The sequence below is a fragment of the Gossypium hirsutum genome, chromosome D02 (assembly GCF_007990345.1).
Source record: "Gossypium hirsutum isolate 1008001.06 chromosome D02, Gossypium_hirsutum_v2.1, whole genome shotgun sequence".
NCBI classification, from domain to species: domain Eukaryota; kingdom Viridiplantae; phylum Streptophyta; class Magnoliopsida; order Malvales; family Malvaceae; genus Gossypium; species Gossypium hirsutum.
Window position 1 is genome coordinate 19,502,470 of NC_053438.1, and position 18,502 is coordinate 19,520,971.

The window sequence follows — 18,502 nt, forward strand, 5'->3', positions numbered from 1 at the left end:
GCATCACTTAGATAGTTCGTAGGCACCTATACAACATTGTACAACTTACTTCGTATAAATACTAAGTCATCACTTTGATTCAAACAATTTAAGATATAAGGACATACCTCATCACTCAGCTAACTACTTTGTCTGCATTTACTCATTAGTTCATCAATTTATTAAACAATCATCATGCATTACAATTTAAACATTCAATCATTCAATCAAGCAATTATAAAAGATCCAAAAATCTAAAATTAACACTCCGTAAAGTTTATTTACAACCCATCAAAATTTATTTAAAATCTAAATCTAAGTTTAATTCTTTGGAACTGTCCCACATTGCCTTTTTTCTTGGGGTTTGAAAACAAAGCACATACTCAACGAATTTGCCTTGTGATGGATAACTTGGAAAGCTCACTTCGCCACTTATCCTGCAAGCTATTTTTCTACAACGTACAAGTAATGAGTGTGAGCTTATTGAAGCTTAGTGAGTGCTCAAACATACTACAAGTAAACACATCAATCAGGATAAAAGTAAGCATACTATACAGTTCACACCAAAATACAGCTCACACAGTAACAATGATATAACAGCCTGCATGATAAAATAATTCGCCCAAATTACAGTTCACACATTTACAGTTCGCACAGTTAACATACTCATAGCACGTCATTCTCATATAGTGGTAATTTGTTATTGTGAAACAAAATAATAAATTATATGCATTGGATAAATGAATCTCAAAACACTCCAAATGACTCAAAGAGTCATGTGCTATATCCAATAAGTGTAGCACGAGTGCTCAGTCTCCAAACACACCATGCTATATATGGTAAATGGAGCTATTCTCCACATCCTCTTACCACTCCAACGTTGTCTTTAGGCCACAATGTCATATCACATGATAAATGTGAGTACTCACAATCCTATGCCTTTCCAATGATATCACATGGTTTCAAGTGTACACAATGCTAATATATCATTTTTAACACATTCATAGTATGCAATTTAATAGGGCTTGCAATTTTGCAGAGCTCGCACAATATAACATAGTTTGTTCATAACATATGTTCACGTAACAACATAAGTTCGCATAACTGGAAACACGAAAATTTGTGTTTTTACATGCCCTTTTTGACTTAAAATCATGCTATTTCGGTTAAATTCTTGTCGAAAAATAATTAAATATTATAAAATAATTAAATTATGTTAAAAATATGAACATGATGAATTTTAATTAATTTTATAGTTAATTTTGATTAATTTTGACTATTTTTGATAGATCGCACAAAGGGCAAAAATTGTCTCAGCAGACAATGCTCGAAGAATAAAACCGAGAAGCAATTTGAAGCATCAAGGAAAATTTATTTCCAGCCTAAGATGGTCCAAAAATGTGTGTTAATTCATAATAAAATTAATTTTAATTTATTCCCAATTTAATTTGGGCTAAATAAATTATTATTAACTAATTATGGAAAAAAAGAGTCTAGTTGAACCGAACCAGCCACCAATTGGGCTGCCCAGAATCATCCATATGCTGACCCAAATCAGAATTTTAGCTGACTAAATAAGGTTGCAAAGAAGCCCTTGAATAACTTTCAACCTTGCATTCAAACCCCTCCAAAAAATGTGGCTTTATGGATTTGCCCCAGGCTATTTTTAGAAAAGTTGAACTCTCAACTTTGCCATATGTGTGGCCAGCTAAGGGGGTTCCTTTGGATGATGAAATTTTCTATTTTTAGCAGCCACAATCAGCTATAAAAGCCACCCCTTGCTGATCATTCAAATCATCCTTCACACTCTCATTCTCTCTTCTCCTCTCTCACTTTCTCTCAACTTTTCCTTCCCATTTTCCCTTTTGTTCAAGTGTCAATTTCTTCTTTTGGGAAAGAGGCCTTCATTAGCCATTTTTGAGCAGAAATTAAAGTGTTCATAAGCCACCTTGATATCCCAGGACAACGGAGAATGAAGAATGGAGAAATCAGTCAAGCCACGGAGAAACACCGGATTTGCTTCTTGTTCCCTATCTGTTTAAATTTCATTATTTTTTTGACAAACATGTGTATGAATATTTATGCTATTGAAATGGTTATTTTAATCAATCTAGCTTGAATTTAATCCATGTTGGGTTTATTATATTTTACCTGCTTGAATTATTGAAATTGTGTTTGTGTTGTTATAGGCCTCGGTAAGATGCTTGATTAAGTAAAATCATGCCTAAGTTATTCTTGCAATATCAATTGTTAGATAACTAATGAATTAATTATTAAATCGTATTGAAATTGTAATTAATCGACACAATACTTAATCAGTGTATGTTTATTCTTCTAAGGTAGCTGAAGTTAATTTAGCATTGTATTTAGCGATACATATGCCTTGCATAACTTGCAAGATTATTGTGATTAAACTGTTTCAAGGTAGAAATACTCTGTTACCTCACTTGATCTTTTATATGCTTGTGAAGATTGTTTAATCGCTTGGATTGACATTGAAAAATGTTTAAGAGATTGATTAATTTAATAAGTATGTATGAGCAGTAGTTAGCAAATTACTGAGTTGCCGTGAATTTGTTCGTAACAGTATAAACATAAGTTTAATAATTCTAAGTTAAAGGAATGTAATTAATCCAAAACAATTATATCATCTTGATTAAACCTTATTTGAAATCGTGCATTAGAACCTTTTTATTTTTAAATTTTTTTTTACTTAGTTTTTAACCCTTAGGGCACGTTTGGTTCGCTGTAATGGAATAGAGGTGTAATGGAATAGAGCTGTAATAGTAATTCAATTGTTTGGTTGAATGGAATGAAATAGAACTGTAATAGTATTCTTGTGTTTGGTTGAATGGAATGATGTTGTAATAGCATAAGGAAAAAAACTAAAATGACTAGAATACCCTTAGCAGAATTTTTTTTAGGTAGATGATTATTGTTATTGTTATTAAATTATAATAAGATTATTAATATAAATAATAAATATTTTAATCATATTTTAACATAATTATTATTAAATATAATTTAATAAAAAATATATAATTTAATAAAATTCTTAATATAATTATTCTTATATGAATTTACTAAAATCATAATATATAATAATATAAATAATATATATATAACTTACTTTATAATTTTTAAACTGCAATACATATTTAATGTGCTAAAATATCATTAATGAAACAAATAATTTAATTATAATTACAATTAAAAAATATTAGAAGTAATAAATAACTTAAGAATTAAATTTTGCATAAACATAAATATTCATATATTAACAAAAAGGTTACATGACTTCATTAGTTTTTATGTCATAATCCATATATTAGAAACACTAAAAGTTCCCAAAATATCATCAACAGAACCACGATTTTTAATGGTCAGTAAGAAATCTTTTGACCCATTCCAACCGTACATTTGAAGGTAAACTAAAGAAAATGAGCATTTGCGTTGGATGATCTAGAATTTTGCTCAATGCTTGATAGCGCTCATCCACAATTAAACCTTCTATTTCACATAAGGTTGGATATAAATTTATAGCTTTTTCTTGGATGATCTGGAATTCTTTTGACTTTTGTTGAACTACTACATCGGAGGCAATACTCCTACTGATTTGTTCGCCAATGGTCTGCATGTATTCCGCCAATAAAGTGGAATTAGACTATCCTTGTGAGGTGAACAAATTTTGAAAATAGTTTAGAGCAATTTGCATAAATTCTTCGTCTTCAAAATCTTTGATCATGTTATTATGTTTGTAGGTATATGTATAATTGAGCTAAAATTAAAATTTCATCTATATATTGAATTAGAATTAAATTTATATTTATACAATTGCACCAAAATAAATTTTTTAAATCACATTGTACATCAAATTAAAATTTAATGTAATTTTAAGATTTATTTGAAATTTTGTTGTTTCCATATTTATTATTAATATTCATTACAATTAATTAAAACAATATTTTGTTAATTAAAACAATTAAAGACTTTGTAATTATTAAACGGTATTTAATAATTAAATATATAATTTAATTATTTTTATTTTAATAAATTGAAATATTCAAAATAAAAAAAAATATTAAAAATAAAAAAATTTAATTTAATTATTTTAATTAAATATATAATTTAATTAGTTTTATGCATTTAATTATTTTGTACACCACTTAGTAATGGCAACTGAGTTCGTACAAAGAAATTATACTTGACCATCATGCAACTAATATGTGTACACCATTATTAAAAACAGAGTCTTTTTACCATTATGTTGAATGCCAAACAAATCACCAAAAAGCCATAAATACGTATTTCAAACATTGATAAAACTATAAGAATAAAGTTTGAATTAATCACATCTTCTAATAAACTCATGCGAAATAGAGAACTTTGAACTTGAGTTCACAGAAATAGCTTTGAGAGGTGATTGCCACAGTATGGGACAAAAATCTGACTGATGGAAGAAACTTTAAGCCACATATACAAGAAAATTAGAAAAAACATGGCTCAACAATGGGCATGCTACTACATATCTAAAGTGAAACTTAAACACAAGAAAAATATGCCATGATAAGTTAGGAAAATAATGCACAATTCCTTAATGCTGTTATATCAAAGAAAGATCATAAATGTCATCAAGACAAGTTTCCAACTGGCTAGCCATGAATTCACCTGATAAACTTAACATGAAACAAGATATGGTTCTTGATGCAAAGTACCTCCCCATTACATTTGTCTTTCATGAAGCCATCATGCTGATGCTTCCGTTGATTTACTATCATATTTTCCTCCAGCTTCTTAACTGATTCCATATATTCCATCCGGTACTTTAGTCGTTCCTTCTGTAAAAGGAGCAACCAGATGTTCAATATCAATATATCACATTCTCAAGCAAATAACTGTTTAAGAATGAATAATGGAAAACATAAAAACATGAGGTTATAGAATCACGCATCAAGGGGAGTGATGAATTGCTGAACTAACCTCTAAGGCATCTGTGAAATTTCTCTCAACCTCAGAGACACGGTTTTGTGCTTCTAAGTTTATTCTTTCAACTTCGTCATCAAAAGCCTTTTGTTGCCTTTCATTTTCTGCAATGAGCTTATCCAGCTGTATTCAAGCCTTCTAGCCAAACTTTTATAATCAAACTCTTCCTTTATTCTCAACATATTCTCCACGTTCATTGCCTGTGCACAATGGAGTTAGCAAGGTAATAGCATCTTACTTTTACATAATTTAGAGACTATGTTACACGAGACATGAAGAAATGGACAGATGAAAGAAAAGTGTCAAACAACGAAGAGAAGCTTAAATATAACTAGGATGCATCTTGCCCAGTGCCTTCACTTTATAATCATGAGTTGTTTGAAAGCAGATATTACTTATAGCAAACACATGATAGATTATAGTTTGAGCCCATTTTGGTGTAAGAACTCACCCTTTGACCAAACAATATCGTACTTGCAGTCTCTCCTCGATGTCGGGGGGGAGGGACAATTGTCACAATTAATGAGGTCCTGGCAGTACCTGCAATACATAGAATCTATCTCATAATAACTCAAAAACATTCAACTCCTAAAGAAATATATAAAAATTTAGATCATAAACATCTTCGCCATAATAGCTTAGTTAGGTTAAAATGTAGCCCGGGCACATGCCAACTTAAATTAACATAAAAGATGACTTACCTTCGAAAGAATCTCTGAGTAGCCTCGTCAGTTTTGAATCACGAATGGGCACATGAGCGCTATTCTCTGCTAAAGCATTAATACACTTTCCCAAAGCACTCAGTGACAGGTTAATAGACTTAGCTTCTTCTAACATGTGTCCCTCACTTCCTGCCAGAAGCAAAGAGAATCAAACTCATCATCTACCAACCGGATCCAACTCATAAGTAACGCCAGCACTAGCACTTAAGAAAGTATATAGGTATATATAGGTTGGATAGCAAATATAACTTCTTTGCCAAAGATATATATATGAGATGCAATGCTTAAAAATCTTAGGTGGCAAAAAATGAGAATGCTCTTTGATATGCAGCATGCAACCGATTTGCCACTGGAGGGGAAGAAAAGATAAGCACCTGACTTTTGAACACGCTCTGAGCCTGGCAAATCTACCAATACTAGCTTGCTTTTCCGGACAAGAGGCTTTGGAGGTTTGACAAAGTGAGAAGACTTGTCTGATTCACTTGGAATGGCAACTTCTTCTCCCAAGACTGATCTCTTAACATGTACCTGCAGTAACATGGTTGAATATATATTATCATTTGTCGGATCAAGGAGATCCTGGATGGTCTCCATGTAAAGCTACAAGGAAACATTGGAAACAAACTAGCAAAAGTTCTTACTGAGGAAACACAAAAGCAGAAAGTCTAACAAAAAAATCAGAGCATATAAACTGTAAGGAAACAATAAAAATTTTTAAAATCCAAGAAGCATTTTATACAAAATAGCACAGTTGGACAAACATATCCGGCTATCACACTCGAGTCCAAGTAACATTGATCTAAACTATCATCAGTACATTACATGCCCGATTAAACAACAATAATAGTGATAATACATAAACAGAAACGAAGGCAATTCTCAAATCCGCATCCACACATACTACTAGGTAGTATTCATGATTAAATCCTGAATATAGACTCTCACCTAACTAATCAATCTTCTCTAAAGAAAAACATCAACTTAATTCAATACAGAAACCAAAACATAAACTCCATGTTAACATCCTCTTAATATTAAAACCCACAATTTTATCATTAAAAAAATTAAAGAAATGCAAATAAAGAGAACTCAACTAATCGAAATCACAAGCCATTCGGAAAACAATCCAAAAAACAAGAAGAGAACCACCTTGAAAAACATATGGATTTTTTTCCTTTTTCCCTTTTCCAACTTAGCTTCTTTACTGGTGGCTAGTATTTAAATCCTATATGCTTACAGATAAGAAGGTTTTTGGATGTTCTTCACCCTACCAATTTTTTGTTTAATTGTCCGTCTTCATGAAATGCAAACATTCTTATCTTATATAACCATAACTGTAACCATACTTTGAGCTTAACTTTTGATTTCTTTACAATAATTAAACAGAAAAGAAGAAGAAGCAGTAATTTAAGGGTATTACCTTCAAAGTCTTGGGCAATTTCACGAACGAGCCTTTGGAAAGGCAGTTTCCTGATGAGGAGTTCTCAGTACTTTGCTGGTACTTCTGGATTTAACTGCATCCAATGGAAACATCATAATTTCAATTCGTGTAAACAAGAATAAGAAAACGTGAATGAAAGGGGAAAATAAGGGCAGAAAAAATCTCAACCGAACTTACAATATTTGGGGAGATGAAGATGAAACAACTTTAACTAAAAGGAATCAGGAAAAGAAAAAGAAAATGTAGGAGATGAAGATGAAGGGCGAATGGATGTTTGATTTGGGGAGGAAGAAATCTGGAGTGATGAATTTTGGAAAAAAGAGAGGCACGATATTTTGGTCTAAAAACCTAAATGGTGGGGCATTGAATAGGTATTTAGACCCCCAACCCCTGTAATAGCAATTCCGTGAGCTGAGGGAATGCCCATGTAATAGCAATTCCGTGGAATCAAAAACGGTGAACCAAATGACTGCTTTACTGTAGCGTGCGGAATTAAGGCGAAATGGAATAGCTATTCCATCCAACCAAACGTGACCTTAGTTTTTAATATCTTTAAATTAAAATATTTTCCATCACCAAAGTGTTTTAACATTACAGCACGTTTGGTTTGCTGTATTGGCTTAGAGGTGTATTGGATTAGAGGTGTATTGGATTAGAGGTGTAATGGAAAAGCTGTGTAATAGCAAATCAACTGTTTGGTTGAATGTAATGGAATAGAGGCGTAATAGTAATCCTGTGTTTGGTTGAGTGTAATAGAGGTGTAATAGCATAATGAAAAAACTAAAATGACTAGAATACCCTTAGTAGAAATTTGTTTTGGTAAATGATTATTGTTATTGTTATTTAAATTTTAATAAGATTATTATTATCAATAATAAATAATTTAATCATATTTAAACATAATTATTATTAAATATATTTTAATTAAAATATATAATTTAATAAAATTCTTAATAATTAGCATAAATTTGTTTTGGTAAATTATTATTGTTATTGTTATTTAAATTTTAATAAGATTAATATCAATAACAAATAATTTAATCATATTTAAACATAATTATTATTAAATATATTATAATTAAAATATATAATTTAATAAAATTCTTAAATTAATATTCTTATATGAATTTACTCAAATCATAATATATGATACTGTAAAATATAAATTAACATAATTATTATTAAATATATTATAATTAAAATATATAATTTAATAAAATTCTTAATAAATAAAATTCTTCTATGAATTTACTCAAATCATAATATATGATACTATAAAAGAAAATTTCAAATAATTAATATTAAATATGATTTAATTAAATATATGATTTAATAAAATTTAAAATTATTATAACTAATATGATTATAGTTTATGAATTTGTATAATTTAAAATAATAATTATTACATATAATTTAATAATAATATATAATTTCATAAAATTCTTGATAATAAAAATTTTCTTATATGAATTTATACAATTTAAAATAATTAATATTAAATATAATTATATAGTGATATATAATTTCATAAAATTCTTAATAATAAAATGTTCTTATATGAATTTACTAAAATCAATATATAACTTGAGAATTATATTATGCATAAACATAATTAACTTATATTAAGAAAAGGTTAGATGAAAATGAAATTGTACATTAAAATCCATATGTTATATAGTTTTACAACATCAAAAAGTTTGAACATTGATATTTAATGGTAAGAAAGAAATCTCCTAACCCATTCCAATCAGGCAACTGAAGGTAAACTAAAGAAAACGATCATTTGAGTTGGATGGTCGGGAATTTTACTCAATGCATCATACCGCTGATCGTCGGTTAAACCTTTAATTGACCATAAGGCTGAATATAAATTTGAAGCTCTCTCTTCCATATGTTGTTCTGACTTCTGTTGAACTACCACCTCGGAGGCAAAACTCCTACTGATTTGATCGCCAACGGCCTGGATTTTCTCCCCGAACAAAGTGGCAGCCTCATTAAATGAAGAAAACACATTATCACGAGCATCAGATTTCTTCTTTCTCTTGTTTGAAGATGAGGAACCCCCTTGGTCTCGATCTCCTCGCGGATCCGTACCAGAAACATCCATGTCATCTAAAGAGACGTCAGCTTCGCAGTCATAGAATGTGTTTCTCTCTTCATTCATATTTGTAGTACGTTCATCATCAGCATGTATTTCTTCAAGAACATCAGCAGCTGTTTGAGCATCTCTCCCAGTTGCTCGATCTCTTGCGTATATGGTAGTAAGCTGGTCATAGTAAGGGAAAGTACGAAATCTGAATTGGGCGGCTTCTTTGTGACTCTAAAAAAATGAGGAAATCATATTAGTCATAAGTTTGGTAAAAATAATATAATAAAGACTTGAAATAATCTTACCTTTAAATAGGACTCCCAAACCGCATCTTCAGCAACAACGAGCTGCCTATGCTCGTCCCAACCAAAACCGCTATTGTTTTGGCCATTAAGCATGTCGTAGACGATTGACCACTCCCTTTTAAGTAACCTAATCCTTGATTCAATATTAGGTTTCGCCTTCAACATTGCATTTGGTAAAACCGTTTGTAGCATTCTTTCCAACTCGTTCAAATAACCGGCTTTGAACCCGGTATCAGCATTAAATGTTCCAACATTGTGCAGGTCTACCATGCTGGAAACTAATGCTGCATCTTCCTCGGGAACCCATTTTCTTTTGCTTCCTCGAGAAGCTTGAGCATTTGATTCTGGAACACCTGACATAATGATCTTAAGAACAAAAAAAAAACAAATTATATTAATTACTATTTTAATATCATGATTCAAAAGGTCAACACTTTATAAAATCTAAGTAATTAAGTTGAATATCATGAATCAAAAGTTCCATAGCACAAAAAATTTAAAATTATAACACATGCTGAATTAGAAGAAATTATATTATAATTTCTGTAGTTTAGTACAATACAAAAATCAATACAAAAGTTTCACAAAAGTTTCACAAACTAATTTCTAGATGCTTGCCATTCATCGAACATTTGGTTGGCTAGTTCCATCCTCCAAGTAGCCCAAGCATCCGATGGATGAATATTTGTGATATTCGGTTCATCGTCATCCACCACATTAATTGTAGGTAATCCTTCTCCCACCTCCGCTTCAATGGGATCACTACTCATATGGGTTCGAATAAAATTATGGAGCAAACAACATGCAATAATAATTCTATTGTGCACCCTTACAGGATAGAACGATGGACTCCTAAGTATTCTCCATCTAAGTTTTAATAAGCCAAAGCATCTTTCAATGACATTACGTGCTGAGGCATGTTTCATATTAAAAAACTCTTGCGGAGAACTTGGCTGATAACCCTGACGCCACTCGTTCAAATGATATCGTTGTCCTCTAAATGGTGCAAGAAATCCCTCACAATTTGTGTATCCAGCATCAACTAGATAATAACAACCTATAAAATAAGTTTCATATTAAAAAATGATTAATTCAGCACACAAAGTGTGATCTTAATGAATAAATCAAAGTCCTCTAACTATACACTTTACCATGAGGAACTTTTAATCCATGTCTTCTACTAATGGCATCTCGAAGAACCCGTCCATCAGCAACTGAACCTTCCCAACCAGGAAGACCATAAACAAATTGCATCTCAGGTGTACAAACACCTAGCATATTTGTTGCTATGTCACCTTTTCGCGTCCGATATCTAGGTTTATCAACTGTTGGAACCCTAATCTTGATGTGGGTTCCATCAAGAGCACCTAAGCAATTCTATATCACATGATATAAAACCTTGAGTTAGAATACTAATTTAAATCTAAATCAAGTAAATGTTGTTGAAGCTATATATAAAACTTAGTCCTATACCTTAAACCATTTCCACCTTGTGTCAGAAGAATCGGCTGTAATTGGCTCCGGGTTTTTAAATAACACATCTTGCAAGCGTATGACAGCATTTAAAACACTATGAAATGCTCTGCTAACAGTTTCCCCGGACCTTCTAAAGTGATGCTTGATAACTCGATTTTTCAGGTGATGGGAGATGATATGTAAAAACATTGCTACTTGCTCGTCAACAAGCATGAACCTTGTCGACTTCAATCCCCCTATCGATTCTAACATCTCACATAATTTAAAAAAGGCAGCTCTATTCATCCTAACTTGTTCAATGCAGGTCTCGTCACTAGCATATGCAAGCCTATTCACATAATCTCGTTTTGCATAAAAATCTACGGTATAGGACCTAATCCTTGGTCTATGTAGGCTAAGGCTGGCACCCATTCTAAATAAGAACCAAATCGCGATTCTACAGATTTCCAACCATATTGTCACAGCAATACTAATCCTTTTACGCCTCACACTTTGTGCAATTAAAGGCAGACGAGCCATTACTGCAACATTTTAAAATTAGAACACACTATCAAAGAATTGAAGTTGCAATTACACATTATCAAATAAAAATAAATAGCACAAATTTAGAACACACGAAGCAAAAAATTATCTACTAAATGATATCGTTGCAACTTTAATTTCATTTCTTTATCAATCACCCAAATAATAATGAAAGAGTATATTTAATTACTGATGATTAGTTTAATTAAGGTTTTCTTATTTCAAAATAAGTAAAATGAAGAATGAGGATTTGGTTTAATAATGAAATTGAAGTTTTATAACTTTTATAACATTTTAAATGGTAATTTCATTTTGTAAAAATATATATAACTTTGAAGAGGACTTATTTTTTACAAGAATTGTTACTTATCTTTCTAGTATCAAGTTTAAAATACATGTTTAGCATTTTTTCATCAAAAAATTATTATTATTAAAATTTCAGAATTCTATAGAATTTATTAATTTAACAGCCAAATTTGACTTTTTAAGTAAAATTTGTATAATTTTATTTATCATATTATATATACGTTAATTTTAAAAACTTCCTTACACTTTCACAATTATAATTTATGTATTATAGGGAAATCATATTATGAATGAGGAATATTTTATGTATAATGTAATTGACTTAAAATCTAAGATAGAATTAGACAATAATAAATTTCAGTCCATTTATCCATTTTTATAATTAAGATAACATTATTTCCATTATAGGGGAAAAATAATGTTTGAATCAATTAACATTTGTTTTAAATAACATGTATTGCGTGCATAAAAGGTTAATTATAATCCATGAGCATTTTAAATGGTAATATAATTTCATAAAAAATATATAACTTTTATCTCATTTACATGTACAAATTTATTATTAACAGTATTGTATTTACATGTACAAATAATTGTGATTTGAAGCCCATTATTTGTAGGCATAATGCTCTTTAAAAAAAATGTTACCTAATAGTAAAAACATATAACTTGGCTGATAAATTCAAAAAGAACAATGGTCATGCAACAATAACCATAACCATACAAACAAAAGCTTTAATGAGCATTACAAACATACAAACAAAACCATATTCATTTGGGAAACAACAGAACCTGCTACATCAATACTAACCTGTAATGCTCAAATCTGGGACGACTGCGATGTGGAAGTGTTGGAAAAATGTTACCTGTAATGAGAAAAGTGCTCGGATCAACCTTTTTTTTTTTTTGGGAAAATATTTATGCTATAGCTAAATATAGTATATCAAAGCAAAAAACAACCTCCTCATTTCCCTCATTATTTGTAATTAGTTCTCACCTCATTATTTGAGATCACTAATGCATGAAGTCAAGCTATTTAGTATAGTAAGCCTACTTGATCTAGCTTGTAAATGAGCAAAATACAAGTATATGAAAGAGCTCAGCTTGACTTATCACAATTAAAACCCATCATTCCCCTTTCCCTACATTCCTCAAAAGGAATTAAAATGAGGATAGATGTTTGCTCATTAAACAAGTCAAGTAATGGACGCTCTTGCCATTCATCTTTAGTCAAGTAAATCCCATTAAACAAGTGCTATTCATATCAGGCCTAGTAAAGTGTCCTATGAGTGGGATAAGGGGAAAAATAACAGTTAATCCATGGCTGGCTCAAGCACAAGAACCAACGTCCCCGAATGACATAAAACAAACATCATCTAACAGAAGAATATGAATTTAGGTACGAAAATAGTCTAGACTGACCATAGTCCAAACCTACGATATAAATAGTTTCATCACAGAACATGTGCAGATTTGGGTGAATTTGTAGCAAATAATATGAAATAACTAGATTATAAATTATCCATGCTCAATGATTACATAACAAGACCGAGTCCTAAACCTAAGAATATAAAATGTGCAACTTCAGCACTCTCTGGTCAAATACACACCCAAAAGTCAGGGATAGAGACTTAATTGTGTGACCAAACTAGCAGCAACAGAACTTATGACTATTCTTTATACAATCTTCAGCGCAGTGAAAAATGTGAGCTACACAAATGAAGACCAAAGTCGAGCAATGAGGCACTCACACCTCTAAATCTTATAGGATTATTCTTATACAACATTCACAGCAGTGAAGAACACAAATTAATGAAACGAAGATCAGAGCAGAGCAATAAGGCACTCACGATTCTAAATGTTCGAAATGCAGAGACCAAGTATGTTAAACTCAAGAATCACCCTTGATTTCATCCGAATCTGAATCACTCGCATTATAACCTGATAAAAGACCCACCACAGCAAACAGCAAATTTCAAACAATTAGGAAATTATCACTTACAAGGTGATGAAGATACTAACATTTACAGAGGTGAACCTGGATGCTTATGGCTGACTTTCCAAACTGAAGACCGCAGCCTCGACGCCCTTGTCATCCAAATTCTTCCCTATAATACCAATACACCGAAGCTAAACTTAGAAACAAAGACAAGCTTAGTTGGAAGAAACAAAATGAGAAATAAGATAAACTAATCCAAAAACCCTGTTGCTGCTTCTAGTTAATCTTGGAACCTAAGAATATAGAACAAAAGCTCCAAACTTTTCTTCATCTTGTAATGAATTTTATACAGCAAAATGTAAAATTTGTCATACGAAAATGGAAATATGATTTACTGAAAGAAGTATATGCTTTAAACTTTTTGTTGTTGCTCTTTCAAAAATCAGGATTTATAAATTACACCGCACATAATTTATATGAAATCACCATCAGAAAGCAAGGGACATTAAACCCAGAAAAACTTTCGTTAACTAAAACTACAGAAGAGTAAAAGATTCATAACCATGAAATCAGCATTAAACTACTGAAGAATAAAAAGCCACAAGTGCAATTATACAATAATTCCAATGAAATCAGCAACAATTTCATAAAATAAAATAGCAATTTCAACAGAAACTACTGAAGACTAAAGATTCATAACCATGCAAAAATATTTGATAAAAGATTGTCGAACAAAAGAATTGGCAGATTAATTTCGGTCCGAAATAAAACTCACCCGATATTGGATTAAAGATGATGACCCGAAAAACGCTTCACTCTTTTTTCAATGGATTCAGCTATCAGGTATTTCCAATTTTGTGAAAATATTGAAGAGCAGTAGAGAGTTGCAGATAGGGTTGGGAGGAAATGGGAGGAGACAGAGACTGAAGAAACGATGAGGACAGAATAATAAACAAAAACGGTGGGAGATGGAAGGAGAAATTTTGAGGACAGAATAGGAGAGGGTCGGGTAGGGAGGGAGGGTAAAACAGAGAGTAGGGGACGGAAGGCGGACGTAATAGGTATTACAGGGATTTGGGAAGGGATTACAAAAGCAGCGAAAAAGGGGATTAGGTCGGGATTGGTTTACGCCCGTAATGCCTATTACAGCAAACCAAATGCCGGATTAGAGGCGTCATGTAATACGCGCGTATTCGGCCTGTATTGTATTAGGTAATACACTGAACCAAACATGTTGTTAATTTCATAAATATTCCTTTTTACAGTTCTTGTGGGTATGATAACTCGACATTTACTTGTCACTTTATTACTTGTTGAGATTGTGTACACTTACACATTTTCGTCATTCCAAGTTTTTGGCGCCGTTGCCGGGGACTGTTTTAAAAAAAACCATTATTTTTTAATCTATTTTTACATTTTGGTTTATTTATTTTCCTGTTTAAATCTTTATTTAATTTTTCTGTGATTATTTCAGGTGTTTATGAGTGTTAACCAGGTTGTCGACTTACTCCCTGTGGACCCTGAAATAGAACGAACCTTTCGACAGCGAAGAAGACAAGCGGACCAGAGAAGGACTAAAGAGATAAACTTTGAGAATATGAATCAAGGAAACGGAGCAAACCTTGCTCAGAATCATATCCTTATTGCTAATGATAGGGATAGAGCTTTACGACAGTATGTCGTGCCAATATTTAACGATTTTAATCCGGGTATTAGGAGACCCAAAATCAAGGCACAACAATTTGAGCTGAAGCCAGTCATGTTCCAGATGCTTCAGACTGTGAGTCAATTCAGTAGAATGCCTACTGAAGATCCTCATCTTCACTTAAGACTATGTATGGAAGTGAGCGATTCTTTCATGTTAGCCGGAGTACCCGAAGATGCATTATGACTGAAGTTGTTCCCATATTCGCTAAGGGATAAAGCTCGTGCCTGGCTGAACTCATTGCCACCAACTCTATTTCTACATGGGAAGAGTTGTCGAGAGATTCCTCATGAAGTATTTCCCGCCAAGCAAGAATGCCAAGTTGAGGAATGAGATCACTGCCTTCCAACAAATGGATGATGAGTCTCTGTATGAGGCTTGGGAAAAGTACAAAGGGTTATTCGAAAGTGCCTTCATCATGGAATCCCACATTGCATTCAACTTGACACATTTTATAATGGTCTCAACGCTCACACGAGGATGATAGTGGACGCCTCTACTAATGGTGCTCTCCATTTTAATTCTTATAATGAGGCTTACGAAATTATTGAGAGGATTACTAGAAACAATTACCAATGGCCAACCAATTGAGCAGCGTCAGGAAGACAAGTCGCTGGAATACATGAAGTGGACACTCTCACTTCACTCGCATCTCAAGTGTCTTCAATATCCTCAATGCTTAAGAACTAATGGGTCTAACAGTTTTGCAGCCCAACCACCTAACCAATCTGAGAATATAGCGTGTGTGTATTGTGGGGAAAGACATTTGTTTGAAGAATGTCCATCGAACCCCGAATCTCTATATTACATGGGTAACCAAAACTAAAACCGCGGAAGGCAAGGACAGCAATCCAACTTTTATAACTTATCGTGGCGAAATCACTTGAATTTTTCCTGGAGTAACCAAGGGGCTGGAACCAGTAACACTTACGCCCAACCTAGACCAACTCAGCCACCTAACTCCCCCTAACAAGTTCAGAAACCAACCCAAGCGGAATCATCTAATAGCTTAGAGAATCTATTTAAGGCATACATCGTGAAAAACGACGCCACTCTAAAGAATTTGGAGAATCAAGTGGGCTAACTTGCTACTGAAGTCAGGAACCGACCACAAGGTGCTCTACCTAGTGACACGAAGAATCTGAGAAATCTGGGGAAGGAACATTGTAAAGCGTTGACATTGAAGAGTGGAAAGACAATAGAGCCCAACACTGTCAAAGTTGAAAAGAAGCCAGCTGACGTTCATGATTCAGAAGAAGTTCAACCAAGTGTTGAAATTCCAGTTTCACCAGAACCAAAATCTGCAAAACCCGACAAAGTAACCTTAGGACAAGCTAATTCTGATCAACTAACAATGTCGTTAGATGCAGAATTGCTGCCAAAGACGAATCAACCAGAATCACTCCCAGTAATGAAACCACCACCACCCTACCCTCAAAGACTTCAGAAACAGAAGCAGGATATTCAATTCAAGAAGTTCCTTGACATACTCAAGCAACTTCACATCAACATCCTGTTGGTTAAAGCACTTGAGCAAATGCCGAACTACGTCAAGTGTAAGAGTATGCCCAAAGATCAATCATGAGATGGTTGTAATAACATACTTTATTTACCATGTTTATTAATATAAGGCGTTGCCATTATTATTTCAATTTCTTTTCTATGTGTATAAATAAATTGTTTTATAATAATATCTTGATAATAATATGATTATTCTTAAAAGATCCTTAGTCAATTATTATTGTTGACTAGGACAACAATAATGCATTAGGACTAACATGTAGTTGATTGATGATAAAGAGTTGTCATTGATATGGAGTGTCAAAATCAATGCATGAATATGTGCGTTAGAGAACAACATATTGGACTGACCCGCTATGAGTATGTTTCTTAGATTATTATGTAATTGTCACAACATTACTCATGGTGATTAATATGTATATGATTCTCAAACTTGAGATCATCATTATCCCAACATCATGAGTTGATTATTTTGATACAGTCAAACGTACACCATAACTGGTTGTTCTATAAAGGCTGATGTTATATATACCACAACCTATGTAGAGAGATATGGTTGATCAATAGAGGATAAGTCCCTCCTACATAATGGGAGTAATAACCTAGGCCACTTGATTGAGTGAGACTAGAAATGCATGGTCATGCTCAAATAAGTTGATATGAGATGTCATACTTATTTATATATCATAGTTTACTCAAGATATCAAGGAACAATGGATGGACTATGCAAGTGTGACTATTCCATGACTTGTGTCCATTCTAGAGATAAAGGACTTAAGGATTAATGCATGAAAGGTTAATCACAAAAAGGTTATGTCGAATCATGACTTCTTGTAACTTAGGTAGCAATGATGCATTGCTAGATGTCACTCATTGTTTGTAACATTAGAATCGTTCTAGTATTACTGCTAACGTTACAAGAACCTACAGGGTCACACCCTATGGTTGAAAGGAACAGAATAAAACATAGTTGGTATTGTGTTTAGTTGTCACATGAATTAAATTAATTATAGAACTAATTTAATTGAACAATCAAATATCGAACATATTATATGTGCAAGGATGTTGTACACATAATGAGAACATAGTTCTATTAATATATGAATTTGGTTCGTATATAAATTTAAATAAATATAGTTTACCGAAATCCTTGTTATAATTAATGTAATAATAATTTTCGATTAAAAAACATTATTATATTTATTTATTTTTTATTATGATTATTATGTTCGGATAAAAATTTTATGAATTATGATTCATTATATATATACCAATTATAAAAGGGTGAGTTAGAAAGAGTTTAAAAAAACCCTAAAAACTTTGCTTGTGATGTCTAGCAGCCGTCAAGCAAAGAATTCTCCAAAAACAGTTTTGGAGATTTCCTCCGTTCATTGTCAAACTAGGTGGATTACGTAAAGGTCAGAATCATAAAAGGTTGCGGCTTGGTTCGATAGTAGATCATAATTCTCATTGCCGAGGTGTCACTGCCTACTCAGATTAAAGTTTCGATAATT

At 32.3% G+C, this 18,502-nt stretch overlaps 1 long non-coding RNA gene and 1 other non-coding gene across 2 annotated transcripts; both read right to left on the reverse strand.

Moving 5' to 3' along the window:
• Positions 1–4,318: 4,318 nt before the first annotated feature.
• LOC107908103 (uncharacterized) lies at positions 4,319–7,646 on the reverse strand. The gene is made up of 7 exons (XR_005910619.1): positions 7,303–7,646; positions 7,105–7,198; positions 6,059–6,212; positions 5,664–5,813; positions 5,414–5,502; positions 4,960–5,162; positions 4,319–4,817 (listed from the first exon to the last, which is right to left on the reverse strand). It is a non-coding gene; the product is annotated as an uncharacterized lncRNA (long non-coding RNA).
• An 8,140-nt stretch (positions 7,647–15,786) lies between these two features.
• Positions 15,787–15,892, reverse strand: LOC121215089 (small nucleolar RNA R71). Its single transcript, XR_005910821.1, has one exon. It is a non-coding gene; the product is annotated as a small nucleolar RNA R71 (small nucleolar RNA).
• Positions 15,893–18,502: the final 2,610 nt, after the last annotated feature.